This window comes from Hypomesus nipponensis, chromosome 1 (genome assembly GCF_054491055.1).
Source record: "Hypomesus nipponensis isolate SF chromosome 1, ASM5449105v1, whole genome shotgun sequence".
In the NCBI taxonomy this organism is placed as follows: domain Eukaryota; kingdom Metazoa; phylum Chordata; class Actinopteri; order Osmeriformes; family Osmeridae; genus Hypomesus; species Hypomesus nipponensis.
Window position 1 is genome coordinate 19,895,001 of NC_140361.1, and position 12,500 is coordinate 19,907,500.

Below are 12,500 nucleotides of genomic sequence, written 5' to 3' on the forward strand. Positions count from 1 at the left end.
CAAAACTGGGACCAAATTGTGGCTCGTTGGTCTAGGGGTATGATTCTCGCTTTGGGTGCGAGGGGTCCTGGGTTCAAATCCCGGATGAGCCCTTTAGAGTACATTGACAAAGGAAGGTACCTGGTGACGAGGGCTCCTGTTCAAATCCCAGATGAGTCCTTTACCCAACGTGGTTTGGGGTCATGTTTCTCCTTTTGTCCGAGCATGTTATGTGAAAACAAACAGTCAACCAAAACACTGACAGAAACGTGGCTCGTTGGTCTCGTGGTATGATTCTCGCTAAGGGTGCATGGAGCTTTTGTCTAAGCATGTTATGTGAAAACAAATCGATCAACCAAAACTGGCACCAAAGTGTGGCTCGTTGGTCTAGGGGTATGATTCTCGCTTTGGGTGCGAGATGTCCCGGGTTCAAATCCCGGACGAGCCCTTTAGAGTACGTTGACAAAGGAAGGTACCTGGTGACGAGGGCTCCTGTTCAAATCCCAGATGAGTCCTTTACCCAACGTGGTTTCGGGTGATTTGCTGGTGGAGTTTCTCTTCTTGTCGACGCATGTTATGTGAAAACAAACAGTCAACCAAAAAACTGACAGAAACGTGGCTCGTTGGTCTCGTGGTATGATTCTCACTAAGGGTGCATGGAGCTTTTATCTAAGCATGTTGTGTGAAAACAAATCGATCAACCAAAACTGGGACCAAATTGTGGCTCGTTGGTCTAGGGGTATGATTCTCGCTGTGGGTAAGAGAGGTCCTGTGTTCAAATCCCGGACGAGCCCTTTAGAGAACTTTGACAAAGGAAGGTACCTGGTGACGAGGGCTCACGTTCAAATCCCAGATGAGTCCTTTACCCAACGTGGTTTGGGGTGATTTACTGGGGGAGTTTCTCTTCTTGTCGACGCATGTTATGTGAAAACAAACAGTCAACCGAAACACTGACAGAAACGTGGCTCGTTGGTCTCGTGGTATGATTCTCACTAAGGGTGCATGGAGCTTTTGTCTAAGCATGTTATGTGAAAACAAATAGATCAACCAAAACTGGCACCAAAGTGTGGCTCGTTGGTCTAGGGGTATGATTCTCGCTTTGGGTGCGAGAGGTCCCGGGTTCAAATCCCGGACGAGCCCTTTAGAGTACGTTGACAAAGGAAGGTACCTGGTAATGAGGGCTCCTGTTCAAATCCCAGATGAGTCCTTTACCCAACGTGGTTTGGGGTGATTTGCTGGGGGAGTTTCTCTTCTTGTCGACGCATGTTATGTGAAAACAAACAGTCAACCGAAACACTGACAGAAACGTGGCTCGTTGGTCTCGTGGTATGATTCTCACTAAGGGTGCATGGAGCTTTTGTCTAAGCATGTTATGTGAAAACAAATAGATCAACCAAAACTGGCACCAAAGTGTGGCTTGTGGTCTAGGGGTATGATTCTCGCTTTAGGTGCGAGAGGTCCCGGGTTCAAATCCCGGACGAGCCCTTTAGAGTACGTTGACAAAGGAAGGTACCTGGTGACGAGGGCTCCTGTTCAAATCCCAGATGAGTCCTTTACCCAACGTGGTTTGGGGTCATGTTTCTCCTTTTTTTTCTGAGCATGTTATGTGAAAACAAACAGTCAACCAAAACACTGACAGAAACGTGGCTCGTTGGTCTCGTGGTATGATTCTCGCTAAGGGTGCATGGAGCTTTTGTCTAAGCATGTTATTTGAAAACAAATGGATCAACCAAAACTGCCACCAAATTGTGGCTCGTTGGTCTAGGGGTATGATTCTCGCTTCGGGTGCGAGAGGTCCCTGGTTCAAATCCTGGACGAGCCCTTTAGAGTACGTTGACAAAGGAAGGTACCTGGTGACGAGGGCTCCTGTTCAAATCCCAGATGAGTCCTTTACCCAACGTGGTTTGGGGTGATTTGCTGGGGGAGTTTCTCTTCTTGTCGACGCATGTTATGTGAAAACAAACAGTCAACCGAAACACTGACAGAAACGTGGCTCGTTGGTCTCGTGGTATGATTCTCACTAAGGGTGCATGGAGCTTTTGTCTAAGCATGTTATGTGAAAACAAATCGATCAACCAAAACTGCCACCAAATTGTGGCTCGTTGGTCTAGGGGTATGATTCTCGCTTCGGGTGCGAGAGGTCCCGGGTTCTAATCCCGTACGAGCCCTTTAGAGAACTTTGACAGAGGAAGGTACCTGGTGACGAGGGCTCACGTTCAAATCCCAGATGAGTCCTTTACCCAACGTGGTTTGGGGTGATTTGCTGGGGGAGTTTCTCTTCTTGTCGACGCATGTTATGTGAAAACAAACAGTCAACCGAAACACTGACAGAAACGTGGCTCGTTGGTCTCGTGGTATGATTCTCACTAAGGGTGCATGGAGCTTTTGTCTAAGCATGTTATGTGAAAACAAATAGATCAACCAAAACGGGGACCAAATTGTGGCTCGTTGGTCTAGGGGTATGATTCTCGCTTTGGGTGCGAGGGGTCCGGGGTTCAAATCCCGGACGAGCCCTTTAGAGTACATTGACAAAGGAAGGTACCTGGTGACGAGGGCTCCTGTTCAAATCCCAGATGAGTCCTTTACCCAACGTGGTTTGGGGTCATGTTTCTCCTTTTGTCCGAGCATGTTATGTGAAAACAAACAGTCAACCAAAACACTGACAGAAACGTGGCTCGTTGGTCTCGTGGTATGATTCTCGCTAAGGGTGCATGGAGCTTTTGGCTAAGCATGTTATTTGAAAACAAATCGATCAACCAAAACTGCCACCAAATTGTGGCTCGTTGGTCTAGGGGTATGATTCTCGCTTTGGGTGCGAGAGGTCCCGGGTTCAAATCCCGGACGAGCCCTTTAGAGAACTTTGATAGAGGAAGGTACCTGGTGACGAGGGCTCACGTTCAAATCCCAGATGAGTCCTTTACCCAACGTGGTTTGGGGTGATTTGCTGGGGGAGTTTCTCTTCTTGTCGACGCATGTTATGTGAAAACAAACAGTCAACCGAAACACTGACAGAAACGTGGCTCGTTGGTCTCGTGGTATGATTCTCACTAAGGGTGCATGGAGCTTTTGTCTAAGCATGTTATGTGAAAACAAATCGATCAACCAAAACTGGGACCAAATTGTGGCTCGTTGGTCTAGGGGTATGATTCTCGCTTTGGGTGCGAGGGGTCCTGGGTTCAAATCCCGGACGAGCCCTTTAGAGTACATTGACAAAGGAAGGTACCTGGTGACGAGGGCTCCTGTTCAAATCCCAGATGAGTCCTTTACCCAACGTGGTTTGGGGTCATGTTTCTCCTTTTGTCCGAGCATGTTATGTGAAAACAAACAGTCAACCAAAACACTGACAGAAACGTGGCTCGTTGGTCTCGTGGTATGATTCTCGCTAAGGGTGCATGGAGCTTTTGTCTAAGCATGTTATGTGAAAACAAATCGATCAACCAAAACTGGCACCAAAGTGTGGCTCGTTGGTCTAGGGGTATGATTCTCGCTTTGGGTGCGAGATGTCCCGGGTTCAAATCCCGGACGAGCCCTTTAGAGTACGTTGACAAAGGAAGGTACCTGGTGACGAGGGCTCCTGTTCAAATCCCAGATGAGTCCTTTACCCAACGTGGTTTCGGGTGATTTGCTGGTGGAGTTTCTCTTCTTGTCGACGCATGTTATGTGAAAACAAACAGTCAACCAAAAAACTGACAGAAACGTGGCTCGTTGGTCTCGTGGTATGATTCTCACTAAGGGTGCATGGAGCTTTTATCTAAGCATGTTGTGTGAAAACAAATCGATCAACCAAAACTGGGACCAAATTGTGGCTCGTTGGTCTAGGGGTATGATTCTCGCTGTGGGTAAGAGAGGTCCTGTGTTCAAATCCCGGACGAGCCCTTTAGAGAACTTTGACAAAGGAAGGTACCTGGTGACGAGGGCTCACGTTCAAATCCCAGATGAGTCCTTTACCCAACGTGGTTTGGGGTGATTTACTGGGGGAGTTTCTCTTCTTGTCGACGCATGTTATGTGAAAACAAACAGTCAACCGAAACACTGACAGAAACGTGGCTCGTTGGTCTCGTGGTATGATTCTCACTAAGGGTGCATGGAGCTTTTGTCTAAGCATGTTATGTGAAAACAAATAGATCAACCAAAACTGGCACCAAAGTGTGGCTCGTTGGTCTAGGGGTATGATTCTTGCTTTGGGTGCGAGAGGTCCCGGGTTCAAATCCCGGACGAGCCCTTTAGAATACGTTGACAAAGGAAGGTACCTGGTAATGAGGGCTCCTGTTCAAATCCCAGATGAGTCCTTTACCCAACGGGGTTTGGGGTGATTTGCTGGGGGAGTTTCTCTTCTTGTCGACGCATGTTATGTGAAAACAAACAGTCAACCGAAACACTGACAGAAACGTGGCTCGTTGGTCTCGTGGTATGATTCTCACTAAGGGTGCATGGAGCTTTTGTCTAAGCATGTTATGTGAAAACAAATAGATCAACCAAAACTGGCACCAAAGTGTGGCTTGTGGTCTAGGGGTATGATTCTCGCTTTAGGTGCGAGAGGTCCCGGGTTCAAATCCCGGACGAGCCCTTTAGAGTACGTTGACAAAGGAAGGTACCTGGTGACGAGGGCTCCTGTTCAAATCCCAGATGAGTCCTTTACCCAACGTGGTTTGGGGTCATGTTTCTCCTTTTTTTTCTGAGCATGTTATGTGAAAACAAACAGTCAACCAAAACACTGACAGAAACGTGGCTCGTTGGTCTCGTGGTATGATTCTCGCTAAGGGTGCATGGAGCTTTTGTCTAAGCATGTTATTTGAAAACAAATGGATCAACCAAAACTGCCACCAAATTGTGGCTCGTTGGTCTAGGGGTATGATTCTCGCTTCGGGTGCGAGAGGTCCCTGGTTCAAATCCTGGACGAGCCCTTTAGAGTACGTTGACAAAGGAAGGTACCTGGTGACGAGGGCTCCTGTTCAAATCCCAGATGAGTGCTTTACCCAACGTGGTTTGGGGTGATTTGCTGGGGGAGTTTCTCTTCTTGTCGACGCATGTTATGTGAAAACAAACAGTCAACCGAAACACTGACAGAAACGTGGCTCGTTGGTCTCGCGGTATGATTCTCACTAAGGGTGAATGGAGCTTTTGTCTAAGCATGTTATGTGAAAACAAATCGATCAACCAAAACTGCCACCAAATTGTGGCTCGTTGGTCTAGGGGTATGATTCTCGCTTCGGGTGCGAGAGGTCCCGGGTTCTAATCCCGTACGAGCCCTTTAGAGAACTTTGACAGAGGAAGGTACCTGGTGACGAGGGCTCACGTTCAAATCCCAGATGAGTCCTTTACCCAACGTGGTTTGGGGGGATTTGCTGGGGGAGTTTCTCTTCTTGTCGACGCATGTTATGTGAAAACAAACAGTCAACCGAAACACTGACAGAAACGTGGCTCGTTGGTCTCGTGGTATGATTCTCACTAAGGGTGCATGGAGCTTTTGTCTAAGCATGTTATGTGAAAACAAATAGATCAACCAAAACTGGCACCAAAGTGTGGCTCGTTGGTCTAGGGGTATGATTCTCGCTTTGGGTGCGAGAGGGCCCGGGTTCAAATCCCGGACGAGCCCTTTAGAGTACGTTGACAAAGGAAGGTACCTGGTGACGAGGGCTCCTGTTCAAATCCCAGATGAGTCCTTTACCCAACGTGGTTTGGGGTCATGTTTCTCCTTTTGTCCGAGCATGTTATGTGAAAACAAACAGTCAACCAAAACACTGACAGAAACGTGGCTCGTTGGTCTCGTGGTATGATTCTCGCTAAGGGTGCATGGAGCTTTTGGCTAAGCATGTTATTTGAAAACAAATCGATCAACCAAAACTGCCACCAAATTGTGGCTCGTTGGTCTAGGGGTATGATTCTCGCTTCGGGTGCGAGAGGTCCCGGGTTCAAATCCTGGACGAGCCCTTTAGAGTACGTTGACAAAGGAAGGTACCTGGTAACGAGGGCTCCTGTTCAAATCCCAGATGAGTCCTTTACCCAACGTGGTTTGGGGTGATTTGCTGGGGGAGTTCCTCTTCTTGTCGACGCATGTTATGTGAAAACAAACAGTCAACCGAAACACTGACAGAAACATGGCTCGTTGGTCTCGTGGTATGATTCTCACTAAGGGTGCATGGAGCTTTTGTCTAAGCATGTTATGTCAAAACAAATCGATGAACCAAAACGGGGACCAAATTGTGGCTCGTTGGTCTAGGGGTATGATTCTCGCTTTGGGTGCGAGGGGTCCGGGGTTCAAATCCCGGACGAGCCCTTTAGAGTACATTGACAAAGGAAGGTACCTGGTGACGAGGGCTCCTGTTCAAATCCCAGATGAGTCCTTTACCCAACGTGGTTTGGGGTCATGTTTCTCCTTTTGTCCGAGCATGTTATGTGAAAACAAACAGTCAACCGAAACACTGACAGAAACGTGGCTCGTTGGTCTCGTGGTATGATTCTCGCTAAGGGTGCATGGAGCTTTTGGCTAAGCATGTTATTTGAAAACAAATCGATCAACCAAAACTGCCACCAAATTGTGGCTCGTTGGTCTAGGGGTATGATTCTAGCTTCAGGTGCGAGAGGTCCCGGGTTCAAATCCCGGACGAGCCCTTTAGAGTACGTTGACAAAGGAAGGTACCTGGTAACGAGGGCTCCTGTTCAAATCCCAGATGAGTCCTTTACCCAACGTGGTTTGGGGTCATGTTTCTCCTTTTGTCTGAGCATGTTATGTGAAAACAAACAGTCAACCGAAACACTGACAGAAACGTGGCTCGTTGGTCTCGTGGTATGATTCTCGCTAAGGGTGCATGGAGCTTTTGGCTAAGCATGTTATTTGAAAACAAATCGATCAACCAAAACTGCCACCAAATTGTGGCTCGTTGGTCTAGGGGTATGATTCTCGCTTCGGGTGCGAGAGGTCCCGGGTTCTAATCCCGTACGAGCCCTTTAGAGAACTTTGACAGAGGAAGGTACCTGGTGACGAGGGCTCACGTTCAAATCCCAGATGAGTCCTTTACCCAACGTGGTTTGGGGGGATTTGCTGGGGGAGTTTCTCTTCTTGTCGACGCATGTTATGTGAAAACAAACAGTCAACCGAAACACTGACAGAAACGTGGCTCGTTGGTCTCGTGGTATGATTCTCACTAAGGGTGCATGGAGCTTTTGTCTAAGCATGTTATGTGAAAACAAATAGATCAACCAAAACTGGCACCAAAGTGTGGCTCGTTGGTCTAGGGGTATGATTCTCGCTTTGGGTGCGAGAGGTCCCGGGTTCAAATCCCGGACGAGCCCTTTAGAGTACGTTGACAAAGGAAGGTACCTGGTGACGAGGGCTCCTGTTCAAATCCCAGATGAGTCCTTTACCCAACGTGGTTTGGGGTCATGTTTCTCCTTTTGTCTGAGCATGTTATGTGAAAACAAACAGTCAACCGAAACACTGACAGAAACGTGGCTCGTTGGTCTCGTGGTATGATTCTCGCTAAGGGTGCATGGAGCTTTTGGCTAAGCATGTTATTTGAAAACAAATCGATCAACCAAAACTGCCACCAAATTGTGGCTCGTTGGTCTAGGGGTATGATTCTCGCTTCGGGTGTGAGAGGTCCCGGGTTCTAATCCCGTACGAGCCCTTTAGAGAACTTTGACAGAGGAAGGTACCTGGTGACGAGGGCTCACGTTCAAATCCCAGATGAGCCTTTTACCCAACGTGGTTTGGGGGGATTTGCTGGGGGAGTTTCTCTTCTTGTCGACGCATGTTATGTGAAAACAAACAGTCAACCGAAACACTGACAGAAACGTGGCTCGTTGGTCTCGTGGTATGATTCTCACTAAGGGTGCATGGAGCTTTTGTCTAAGCATGTTATGTGAAAACAAATAGATCAACCAAAACTGGCACCAAAGTGTGGCTCGTTGGTCTAGGGGTATGATTCTCGCTTTGGGTGCGAGAGGTCCCGGGTTCAAATCCCGGACGAGCCCTTTAGAGTACGTTGACAAAGGAAGGTACCTGGTGACGAGGGCTCCTGTTCAAATCCCAGATGAGTCCTTTACCCAACGTGGTTTGGGGTCATGTTTCTCCTTTTGTCTGAGCATGTTATGTGAAAACAAACAGTCAACCGAAACACTGACAGAAACGTGGCTCGTTGGTCTCGTGGTATGATTCTCGCTAAGGGTGCATGGAGCTTTTGGCTAAGCATGTTATTTAAAAACAAATCGATCAACCAAAACTGCAACCAAATTGTGGCTCGTTGGTCTAGGGGTATGATTCTCGCTTCGGGTGCGAGAGGTCCCGGGTTCTAATCCCGTACGAGCCCTTTAGAGAACTTTGACAGAGGAAGGTACCTGGTGACGAGGGCTCACGTTCAAATCCCAGATGAGTCCTTTACCCAACGTGGTTTGGGGTGATTTGCTGGGGGAGTTTCTCTTCTTGTCGACGCATGTTATGTGAAAACAAACAGTCAACCGAAACACTGACAGAAACGTGGCTCGTTGGTCTCGTGGTATGATTCTCACTAAGGGTGCATGGAGCTTTTGTCTAAGCATGTTATGTCAAAACAAATCGATGAACCAAAACGGGGACCAAATTGTGGCTCGTTGGTCTAGGGGTATGATTCTCGCTTTGGGTGCGAGGGGTCCGGGGTTCAAATCCCGGACGAGCCCTTTAGAGTACATTGACAAAGGAAGGTACCTGGTGACGAGGGCTCCTGTTCAAATCCCAGATGAGTCCTTTACCCAACGTGGTTTGGGGTCATGTTTCTCCTTTTGTCCGAGCATGTTATGTGAAAACAAACAGTCAACCAAAACACTGACAGAAACGTGGCTCGTTGGTCTCGTGGTATGATTCTCGCTAAGGGTGCATGGAGCTTTTGGCTAAGCATGTTATTTGAAAACAAATCGATCAACCTAAACTGCCACCAAATTGTGGCTCGTTGGTCTAGGGGTATGATTCTCGCTTTGGGTGCGAGAGGTCCCGGGTTCTAATCCCGTACGAGCCCTTTAGAGAACTTTGACAGAGGAAGGTACCTGGTGACGAGGGCTCACGTTCAAATCCCAGATGAGTCCTTTACCCAACGTGGTTTGGGGGGATTTGCTGGGGGAGTTTCTCTTCTTGTCAACGCATGTTATGTGAAAACAAACAGTCAACCGAAACACTGACAGAAACGTGGCTCGTTGGTCTCGTGGTATGATTCTCACTAAGGGTGCATGGAGCTTTTGTCTAAGCATGTTATGTGAAAACAAATAGATCAACCAAAACTGGCACCAAAGTGTGGCTCGTTGGTCTAGGGGTATGATTCTCGCTTTGGGTGCGAGAGGTCCCGGGTTCAAATCCCGGACGAGCCCTTTAGAGTACGTTGACAAAGGAAGGTACCTGGTGACGAGGGCTCCTGTTCAAATCCCAGATGAGTCCTTTACCCAACGTGGTTTGGGGTCATGTTTCTCCTTTTGTCTGAGCATGTTATGTGAAAACAAACAGTCAACCGAAACACTGACAGAAACGTGGCTCGTTGGTCTCGTGGTATGATTCTCGCTAAGGGTGCATGGAGCTTTTGGCTAAGCATGTTATTTGAAAACAAATCGATCAACCAAAACTGCCACCAAATTGTGGCTCGTTGGTCTAGGGGTATGATTCTCGCTTCGGGTGCGAGAGGTCCCGGGTTCTAATCCCGTACGAGCCCTTTAGAGAACTTTGACAGAGGAAGGTACCTGGTGACGAGGGCTCACGTTCAAATCCCAGATGAGTCCTTTACCCAACGTGGTTTGGGGTGATTTGCTGGGGGAGTTTCTCTTCTTGTCGACGCATGTTATGTGAAAACAAACAGTCAACCGAAACACTGACAGAAACGTGGCTCGTTGGTCTCGTGGTATGATTCTCACTAAGGGTGCATGGAGCTTTTGTCTAAGCATGTTATGTCAAAACAAATCGATGAACCAAAACGGGGACCAAATTGTGGCTCGTTGGTCTAGGGGTATGATTCTCGCTTTGGGTGCGAGGGGTCCGGGGTTCAAATCCCGGACGAGCCCTTTAGAGTACATTGACAAAGGAAGGTACCTGGTGACGAGGGCTCCTGTTCAAATCCCAGATGAGTCCTTTACCCAACGTGGTTTGGGGTCATGTTTCTCCTTTTGTCCGAGCATGTTATGTGAAAACAAACAGTCAACCAAAACACTGACAGAAACGTGGCTCGTTGGTCTCGTGGTATGATTCTCGCTAAGGGTGCATGGAGCTTTTGGCTAAGCATGTTATTTGAAAACAAATCGATCAACCAAAACTGCCACCAAATTGTGGCTCGTTGGTCTAGGGGTATGATTCTCGCTTTGGGTGCGAGAGGTCCCGGGTTCAAATCCCGGACGAGCCCTTTAGAGAACTTTGATAGAGGAAGGTACCTGGTGACGAGGGCTCACGTTCAAATCCCAGATGAGTCCTTTACCCAACGTGGTTTGGGGTGATTTGCTGGGGGAGTTTCTGTTCTTGTCGACGCATGTTATGTGAAAACAAACAGTCAACCGAAACACTGACAGAAACGTGGCTCGTTGGTCTCGTGGTATGATTCTCACTAAGGGTGCATGGAGCTTTTGTCTAAGCATGTTATGTGAAAACAAATCGATCAACCAAAACTGGGACCAAATTGTGGCTCGTTGGTCTAGGGGTATGATTCTCGCTTTGGGTGCGAGGGGTCCTGGGTTCAAATCCCGGACGAGCCCTTTAGAGTACATTGACAAAGGAAGGTACCTGGTGACGAGGGCTCCTGTTCAAATCCCAGATGAGTCCTTTACCCAACGTGGTTTGGGGTCATGTTTCTCCTTTTGTCCGAGCATGTTATGTGAAAACAAACAGTCAACCAAAACACTGACAGAAACGTGGCTCGTTGGTCTCGTGGTATGATTCTCGCTAAGGGTGCATGGAGCTTTTGTCTAAGCATGTTATGTGAAAACAAATCGATCAACCAAAACTGGCACCAAAGTGTGGCTCGTTGGTCTAGGGGTATGATTCTCGCTTTGGGTGCGAGATGTCCCGGGTTCAAATCCCGGACGAGCCCTTTAAAGTACGTTGACAAAGGAAGGTACCTGGTGACGAGGGCTCCTGTTCAAATCCCAGATGAGTCCTTTACCTAACGTGGTTTCGGGTGATTTGCTGGTGGAGTTTCTCTTCTTGTCGACGCATGTTATGTGAAAACAAACAGTCAACCAAAAAACTGACAGAAACGTGGCTCGTTGGTCTCGTGGTATGATTCTCACTAAGGGTGCATGGAGCTTTTATCTAAGCATGTTGTGTGAAAACAAATCGATCAACCAAAACTGGGACCAAATTGTGGCTCGTTGGTCTAGGGGTATGATTCTCGCTGTGGGTAAGAGAGGTCCTGTGTTCAAATCCCGGACGAGCCCTTTAGAGAACTTTGACAAAGGAAGGTACCTGGTGACGAGGGCTCACGTTCAAATCCCAGATGAGTCCTTTACCCAACGTGGTTTGGGGTGATTTACTGGGGGAGTTTCTCTTCTTGTCGACGCATGTTATGTGAAAACAAACAGTCAACCGAAACACTGACAGAAACGTGGCTCGTTGGTCTCGTGGTATGATTCTCACTAAGGGTGCATGGAGCTTTTGTCTAAGCATGTTATGTGAAAACAAATAGATCAACCAAAACTGGCACCAAAGTGTGGCTCGTTGGTCTAGGGGTATGATTCTTGCTTTGGGTGCGAGAGGTCCCGGGTTCAAATCCCGGACGAGCCCTTTAGAGTACGTTGACAAAGGAAGGTACCTGGTAATGAGGGCTCCTGTTCAAATCCCAGATGAGTCCTTTACCCAACGTGGTTTGGGGTGATTTGCTGGGGGAGTTTCTCTTCTTGTCGACGCATGTTATGTGAAAACAAACAGTCAACCGAAACACTGACAGAAACGTGGCTCGTTGGTCTCGTGGTATGATTCTCACTAAGGGTGCATGGAGCTTTTGTCTAAGCATGTTATGTGAAAACAAATAGATCAACCAAAACTGGCACCAAAGTGTGGCTTGTGGTCTAGGGGTATGATTCTCGCTTTGGGTGCGAGAGGTCCCGGGTTCAAATCCCGGACGAGCCCTTTAGAGTACGTTGACAAAGGAAGGTACCTGGTGACGAGGGCTCCTGTTCAAATCCCAGATGAGTCCTTTACCCAACGTGGTTTGGGGTCATGTTTCTCCTTTTTTTTCTGAGCATGTTATGTGAAAACAAACAGTCAACCAAAACACTGACAGAAACGTGGCTCGTTGGTCTCGTGGTATGATTCTCGCTAAGGGTGCATGGAGCTTTTGTCTAAGCATGTTATTTGAAAACAAATGGATCAACCAAAACTGCCACCAAATTGTGGCTCGTTGGTCTAGGGGTATGATTCTCGCTTCGGGTGCGAGAGGTCCCTGGTTCAAATCCTGGACGAGCCCTTTAGAGTACGTTGACAAAGGAAGGTACCTGGTAACGAGGGCTCCTGTTCAAATCCCAGATGAGTCCTTTACCCAACGTGGTTTGGGGTGATTTGCTGGGGGAGTTTCTCTTCT

At 48.0% G+C, this 12,500-nt stretch overlaps 20 non-coding genes across 20 annotated transcripts; all 20 read left to right on the top strand.

The window, feature by feature from the left end:
• The first annotated feature begins 20 nt into the window (after window positions 1-20).
• Window positions 21-92, top strand: trnap-ugg (transfer RNA proline (anticodon UGG)). The gene has a single exon. It is a non-coding gene; the product is annotated as a tRNA-Pro (tRNA).
• Window positions 93-355: 263 nt separating this feature from the next.
• Window positions 356-427, top strand: trnap-ugg (transfer RNA proline (anticodon UGG)). Its single transcript has one exon. It is a non-coding gene; the product is annotated as a tRNA-Pro (tRNA).
• Window positions 428-1,047: 620 nt separating this feature from the next.
• On the top strand, window positions 1,048-1,119 carry trnap-ugg (transfer RNA proline (anticodon UGG)). Its single transcript has one exon. It is a non-coding gene; the product is annotated as a tRNA-Pro (tRNA).
• Window positions 1,120-1,729: 610 nt separating this feature from the next.
• On the top strand, window positions 1,730-1,801 carry trnap-cgg (transfer RNA proline (anticodon CGG)). Its single transcript has one exon. It is a non-coding gene; the product is annotated as a tRNA-Pro (tRNA).
• Window positions 1,802-2,756: 955 nt separating this feature from the next.
• On the top strand, window positions 2,757-2,828 carry trnap-ugg (transfer RNA proline (anticodon UGG)). Its single transcript has one exon. It is a non-coding gene; the product is annotated as a tRNA-Pro (tRNA).
• A 274-nt stretch (window positions 2,829-3,102) lies between these two features.
• trnap-ugg (transfer RNA proline (anticodon UGG)) lies at window positions 3,103-3,174 on the top strand. Its single transcript has one exon. It is a non-coding gene; the product is annotated as a tRNA-Pro (tRNA).
• A 263-nt stretch (window positions 3,175-3,437) lies between these two features.
• trnap-ugg (transfer RNA proline (anticodon UGG)) lies at window positions 3,438-3,509 on the top strand. The gene has a single exon. It is a non-coding gene; the product is annotated as a tRNA-Pro (tRNA).
• Window positions 3,510-4,129: 620 nt separating this feature from the next.
• On the top strand, window positions 4,130-4,201 carry trnap-ugg (transfer RNA proline (anticodon UGG)). The gene has a single exon. It is a non-coding gene; the product is annotated as a tRNA-Pro (tRNA).
• Window positions 4,202-4,811: 610 nt separating this feature from the next.
• On the top strand, window positions 4,812-4,883 carry trnap-cgg (transfer RNA proline (anticodon CGG)). Its single transcript has one exon. It is a non-coding gene; the product is annotated as a tRNA-Pro (tRNA).
• Window positions 4,884-5,503: 620 nt separating this feature from the next.
• trnap-ugg (transfer RNA proline (anticodon UGG)) lies at window positions 5,504-5,575 on the top strand. Its single transcript has one exon. It is a non-coding gene; the product is annotated as a tRNA-Pro (tRNA).
• Window positions 5,576-5,838: 263 nt separating this feature from the next.
• Window positions 5,839-5,910, top strand: trnap-cgg (transfer RNA proline (anticodon CGG)). The gene has a single exon. It is a non-coding gene; the product is annotated as a tRNA-Pro (tRNA).
• Window positions 5,911-6,519: 609 nt separating this feature from the next.
• On the top strand, window positions 6,520-6,591 carry trnal-cag (transfer RNA leucine (anticodon CAG)). The gene has a single exon. It is a non-coding gene; the product is annotated as a tRNA-Leu (tRNA).
• A 609-nt stretch (window positions 6,592-7,200) lies between these two features.
• Window positions 7,201-7,272, top strand: trnap-ugg (transfer RNA proline (anticodon UGG)). Its single transcript has one exon. It is a non-coding gene; the product is annotated as a tRNA-Pro (tRNA).
• Window positions 7,273-7,881: 609 nt separating this feature from the next.
• On the top strand, window positions 7,882-7,953 carry trnap-ugg (transfer RNA proline (anticodon UGG)). The gene has a single exon. It is a non-coding gene; the product is annotated as a tRNA-Pro (tRNA).
• A 1,290-nt stretch (window positions 7,954-9,243) lies between these two features.
• On the top strand, window positions 9,244-9,315 carry trnap-ugg (transfer RNA proline (anticodon UGG)). Its single transcript has one exon. It is a non-coding gene; the product is annotated as a tRNA-Pro (tRNA).
• Window positions 9,316-10,259: 944 nt separating this feature from the next.
• Window positions 10,260-10,331, top strand: trnap-ugg (transfer RNA proline (anticodon UGG)). The gene has a single exon. It is a non-coding gene; the product is annotated as a tRNA-Pro (tRNA).
• A 274-nt stretch (window positions 10,332-10,605) lies between these two features.
• On the top strand, window positions 10,606-10,677 carry trnap-ugg (transfer RNA proline (anticodon UGG)). The gene has a single exon. It is a non-coding gene; the product is annotated as a tRNA-Pro (tRNA).
• A 263-nt stretch (window positions 10,678-10,940) lies between these two features.
• Window positions 10,941-11,012, top strand: trnap-ugg (transfer RNA proline (anticodon UGG)). Its single transcript has one exon. It is a non-coding gene; the product is annotated as a tRNA-Pro (tRNA).
• A 620-nt stretch (window positions 11,013-11,632) lies between these two features.
• trnap-ugg (transfer RNA proline (anticodon UGG)) lies at window positions 11,633-11,704 on the top strand. Its single transcript has one exon. It is a non-coding gene; the product is annotated as a tRNA-Pro (tRNA).
• A 610-nt stretch (window positions 11,705-12,314) lies between these two features.
• On the top strand, window positions 12,315-12,386 carry trnap-cgg (transfer RNA proline (anticodon CGG)). Its single transcript has one exon. It is a non-coding gene; the product is annotated as a tRNA-Pro (tRNA).
• Window positions 12,387-12,500: the final 114 nt, after the last annotated feature.